This window comes from Callorhinchus milii, unplaced genomic scaffold (assembly GCF_018977255.1).
Source record: "Callorhinchus milii isolate IMCB2004 unplaced genomic scaffold, IMCB_Cmil_1.0 Scaffold5, whole genome shotgun sequence".
In the NCBI taxonomy this organism is placed as follows: domain Eukaryota; kingdom Metazoa; phylum Chordata; class Chondrichthyes; order Chimaeriformes; family Callorhinchidae; genus Callorhinchus; species Callorhinchus milii.
In genome coordinates, this window is record NW_024704746.1 from 46,563,655 (window position 1) to 46,569,917 (window position 6,263).

Sequence of the window (6,263 nt, forward strand, 5' to 3'; positions counted from 1 at the left end):
TATCGCATGTTGTGTACTTAAGCTCCACTTTAAAACTATTTATTTGTTTAACACTCTATCTCTCTGCCTCTGCCCTCATCTCTGAGACCACTGCTGTCAGATGGATTGTCTGACTGACATCAAGTCCTGGATGAGACCCAACTTTCTCTAGTTGAACTTTGACAGGACGGTGGTCTTCCTGCTTGGCTCCCATCAACACCTCCACACATCGGCATCAGTACTCGTGGATGCACCCTCCACCTCACTGAGCCAGTAAAGATGATATTGGTGCCTCGTTTGCTCATCAACGATAATTTAAACCCCACATCGGTGCCATGGTCCGTTCAGCCTTTTCCCACCTCTGCAACATTGCTTGCCTATGCCACCACCTTTCACTTCAGGCTGCTGAGATCTTCATCCATTCTTTTGTCAAGTCCAGGCTTGACTATGCAAACTCCCTACTTGCCGGTCTTCCCAACTCTTCCCACAGATTGCAGATTATTTTAATTCTGCAGCTCGGAATCTCTCCCGCACCAAACTCCATGAGCCGGTTGTCCCCATTCTCACTTGGCTTCACTGGCTCCCCACCCCCCCAGAGGATTGAGTCCAAGAGTCCAAGATTCTTCTTATCTCCATGGTCTTGCTCATTTATTTGTAGTATTTATTTTTATTTATTATTTCAGCTTTTCTGCCTCAGCCTCCTTCAAGGCCCGTTTCAAGACCTTCCTTTTTGCCCAAGCCTTCGATCATATTCCCTCTTCCACCCGCCTTGCTTTTCATCCTTCTCTGAGTTTGAGTATAAACCCCTCATTGTCGAGCTCCTTGGGATATTTTCCCAACGTGAAAGGCACTCCTCCCCACCTCTAGGATGCTACCCTGCACAATACAAATGCAAGTTGTTGTGGTCTGCTTTTACCGTACCAACCTGTCCACTCCCTCTACTCCTCGGGCACTGGTCTGCTCTCCGGCCCCCAACCTGCCCGCTCTACCATCGCTGATCGGGCCTTCAGATTTTCTGCTCCCACTCTCTGGCACTCCATACTAGAGTCCCTTCACTTCGCCCCTCTCTTGCCTCCTTCAAGTGCCTTCGGCCATTCTCCCACCCATGTCTTCCTTGATTCCAAACCCCTGCTTGGTTGCAAACCCTTGACTGTGCAGCATCTTGGGGCATCCCCTACATGAAAGGTGCTATCTAAATGTAATTTGTTGTTAATTGTTATTATTCTGCCCATGTGAAAGGTGCTATCTAAATGCTATTATTGTTGCTATTCCTTAATAAATTCACTTTGGGTAACAAGTTTGGTTCAACACTCATTGCTAGTTTTTGTGTGTTATCAAAGGTACAGTATATATATAGTACTGTGTTCCACACAGTGACCTATGCGCTGGAAGCTAGTCAAGGAATTTAAATAGAATTAAGTAGACAGAACTGAAACAGACCATTCGTCCCAACTGGTCAATGATGGTCTTTATGCTCCACATGATGTTTGACCTCCTTCTATTTTCCTTTTCCCCTCTATTCCCTTCTCCCTCATGTATGCTTTATGTATTGTAGGATTCCAGCCAGAAACTGGAATCTAGCTTGAGGGTTATGGGGGAAGAGAGGGCAGGTGAGTGGTGTGATCCAGAAGTACTGCCACATATCTCTGCTCCGAGAATGACTCTAGCACAGGTCTGGAGCTTGCTCACCTGCTGAACAATGGTGTAAGGTTCACCACACAAGGAAGAAAAGGAGAGACAAACATTTTGCTTTTTGAAAGAAATTCAAAAATAAATAAAATAAAAAATTCCCCTCTCTCGGTTTCCTCATTCCACTCTCCACCCTCTACCTCAGGCAGCAGGATGGGGAGAAAAGCTCCCCCTGATCTGGGGGTAAGTGGCTGCCTGTCACTCTGCAGTAGTCGTCCATTTTCCACCCCTCCCCGCCCCTCCCCTGGCAATGCAGAGGTTAGTATGTTGAGCTGGTGTGAGATACTGAACACGTACATCGCTCTATCATTGGCCACTATTTGGGTACTCTGCTGACCTCTGGTTTTGCAGAACAGAGTAATATTAGGGGCAGGTGCACATCCACCAGTTGCTTGCTGACTGTCTAGAGAGATAGAATCGTGTACTTCAGCACTGGCTTATGATATGCAAGTGGACTATTTTTTCTCCACTTTGTACATTAACCCCACGTAATGTCAACAGTGCCCTGTCATGCAGTGCCAACACCTTTTGCTTTTTCTGCCAGTTTACTAACATCGTCGCAGACCCTTTAATCCCACTGTAGCACATTTCCTCCCTTTGTTCTGTATTTATCACTATTAATTGAGGGGTGAGCGAGGTAGAGAAGTGCACATTAATTGCTTCATATTTTTAAATACCGGCCATAGGAACATATTAATTTTTATATCATGTTGAATCCTGGAGTGATGGCCTGCTATGATCATTCCCAGTCTTGTACATCTTTATTTTCCCATTGACAGAGAATCTAATCCCTTCTTTCAGTTCCCAACCTGTTATTTGCTTTTTGAACACAAGTCGCCTGAAGTAATGCAGCTTCCACAGCGAGCATCAGTGACTATAACTCTACTGCAATAAAACATTTGATACAATTGAGCTAAAAATCCTCTTCGTTCTTAACTGTATTCTGCTTTATGACCACTAGATGTCCTCTGTAGCCCATCTTTTTCACTGAGGCTGATAAGATGAAGAGGTGACCTGATAAGAGATGTTGAAGGGTTAGAGGAGATGAATAGGAGTCAATTATTTGCACGGCTTTGAGAGTCCGGAACAAATTTACAATAATCAGCAAAGGAATTAAAGGGGTGATTTAAAATAATCCTTTACACAAAGGAAGGTTGGAATGTGGTATTCTCTGCGGTAAACTGTTGTTGATGCAGAGTGCATACATTTAAAATGGCAATAGATTGATGTAAAAGGGGAATATATTAAGGTTTGGGAACTGAGGAGTTATTTTCATTGGAACTCTCGTGTAGAGAAAAGTAACAGCAGTTACTCGATGGGCTTCATCTGACAGCATCAGCATCCAAGGCTGCACTCTCCACCTCTCAAAGCCAATCAGGAACCTCGGGGTTCTGTTCGACCCTGAGCTGCCTTTCTCCCCCATATCCGCGCCACAACTGGCACCGCCTTCCATCACCTCTGGAATGTCGCCAGACTACGGCACTACTTTACCCCTCACGCTGCTGAAACTCTGGTCCACGCCTTCATCACCTCAAGGCTGGACTATGGGAACTCTCTCCTCGTCGGCCTTCCCGGCACCTCCCTCCACAAGCTGCAGGTCATTCAGAACTCTACAGCTCGTGTACTGTCCCGCACCAGGCTTCGGGACCACATCACTCCCACCCTCGCTCGCCTCCACTGGCTCCCCATCCCCCAGAGGATCGAATTCAAGATCCTCATCCTCACCTACAAGGCCATTCACGGCCTTGCCCCCTACCTACCCGCCCATACCCTCCGTTCCTCTGGCTCCGGTCTGCTCCACATCCCCCGCCCCAACCGCCCTACTATCAGTGGCCAGGCCTTCAGCCTCTCAGCCCCTAGGCTCTGGAACTCTATCCCACAGTGCCTTCGCCTTGCCTCCTCCCTTTCCTCCTTCAAGGCCGGTCTCAAGACCTTTCTCTTTGACCGTGCCTTCAGCTCCCCTCTCGACTCTCTACCCCCTCCTCGCTCCCTCCCTTCCCTCCCCTGACCATTTCCCCCCTGCTCGGGTCCTGACCCAACTGTACAGCGCCTTGGGACGTCCTCCCGACGTGAAAGGCGCTCAATAAGTGGAATCTTGTTGTTGTTGTTGTTGTTCATAGCCTGTTTCTGTGCTGTGATATTCTGTCGTGTACAGCTTTGAGACATGCTCTGGTTTGTGAAAGGCGCTGTATAAACGTAAATTGTTATCATCGAAGTACAATATTGAGACATCTTCATTGATAAATATAGAAGAAAGGCTATTACAAGCAGTATTGGCCCAAAAGTAGAGTCCTGGCCTTGGAATGATATTGGACTTGGTTCAAACTCCGCACAAGATCATTGATTGCAAACTCTTAAAAGAAATGGAATTTGAAGATTTACTTCCTGTTTATTTGAATTGTCCAATTGATCAATTAACAGCTCTTCTCAGGTACGTCTCCTTGGTCACATCAGGGGGTGGTTGTTCACTTTACTCTGACCCTCAGTACTACAGCCTCATTTAACCCACTCTTTGTTCCTTTGACACACACTTCTCATCTTCAGTCAACTTTCTCTCTCTTGATCACACAGCTCTTCCAATCAACAAACAGTCACAGTCCTTTCTTTGTCCAAACTGGCTTCCCAATCACAATTTAAACTTACTACTGAAATGTGGCAGGAATTCCTATGATGTTAGTCAACTTTCTGGAAGATTTTAAGCGTAGCCACATTAGCTGCGTATTTTAATATAGGCTCAATGCTGTGCTTAAGCAGCATAAGGAATTCCTTACATGATTATTATCTGCCTCTTTTTCGGGCTGGGTCTTTTAAATTAACGTTCAGTTCTGACCAACCAATTTGAGGTAAGTTCCGTTTGATCTGAAATAGTATGAGATCATACCTTTTCTCTGCAATTTTATTTTGAGATAAATAGTTTCTAAGGCACTGTAAAACTATTTACCTGTATAGAATACAGGCTTGTGATATTTCTAGCACAAGAAAATGTTACGTGTTTACGAAGTACAATCCATAAAATGTCTCATCGGTGCCCTCGATGGGCTGTGTGAGGGGAGAACAGCTCTCAGACAGTCAAGAAGTAGAACGTGTGCTGTAGGATTTTATTTTCTGCTCTCATGGCAGACGCACTTGTTTTCCCCTTGTTTTGACTGCAGCAGCGGCCAACCGCTGGCCGGGGAGGACATTCACCAGGGAGGGAGGGAGCGAAGGTTGGAAATGGTCGTGGGCCAGATAAAATCACCCCCCATCCCCTCACACGCACTTTTTCTGATCCGTTTCAATGCCTATTTTTACAGTTCAAACATACCAATGACTCCAATTAATCTTTTTACTGAAAACTAAAAGACGTGCTGCAATTTTTGTTACATTTATTTAGAAGGAAAGTCAATACATTTACAATTTTCCCTCATTTATTTATTTACTTTTAAAATAATATTCAAAGTGTCTTGATTTTCAATTTAATGTGCAGTAAAACTCACATAAGTCATATCAGTTGGGACCACAACATTTAATATGACTTAAGCACAGTATGAGTTACAGGCAAACTTTTATAACTCGGATTTTTTACGACTAACACACTGCAGTAAACAAGTACCTAATTTTCTGCAGAGTACACTGTACTGTACTAAGCATTCCAAGATGCCGTCCAGAGTGAAGGGTGCTATATAAATGCAAGTTGTTGTAGTTGTACTGTACTGTGCATACGGTACTTCATCACTGCAGCTGGTAAGTGCACTTACAGTGATGGGTCAAGACTTTGTTTCCCTGAGCTCATTTCAAACAAAACACTACCCATATATTCTTCAATGCAGCCGAAAAATGTGGTAGCAGCATTAACAGTTAGGAAATGATTTGCAAAGAATTTCAGATGTATTTGAGCCCAAATAATTTAGCAGTTTATCTGAATTATAAAACACGACTAGCGCAAAGACAAATTCTGGTAGGAAACTGAATGGGACTCAGGTGAATGTATGACCTAACCATGATACGATTTATGAAGTGAAAACTTTTGCAAGTTTTTTGCAAGTATATACTTGGGTATAATCTACTGTGAAATCGAGAAACAGAAGCATTCTCATTTTCTGAGTGCAGTGAAAGTGTGTTCTCGTTTTCATTTCAATAACTTCAGACATTAAACACATCTCAGATTCTCTCTCTTCAATGTTTTGTCTCTGTGTGAAACCACCATTACGTGGAGTGAAAGTTCCACATTCACTCTCGACTGCCTCGTGTAACGACGTGAGCCTCTGTTCAGGCTCGGTGGTGAGTGTTGGCAGCTAATTGACCACGGAGAGGCCATTGCAGCTGAACCCCAATCTTACACTCACTTGAGAGCTATGCATGTACGCTTTCCAGCAGATGCGATTGCATAGGGGTAAAAAGCCAATAATAATAATAATCCTTGAATTTAATATAGCGCCTTATCACGTCTTCGAGACGAATCAAAGCGCTTCACAGAATATACAATAAGGTGAATCGACTGTGTATTTTGTGGGTAAAACACGGCAGCCAAATGCGTACAGCAGTGTCCCAAAAACAGTCATGGATTGAAGTGACCAATTTACTATTATGTTTTTGAAGAAATTATTACCCCTGGA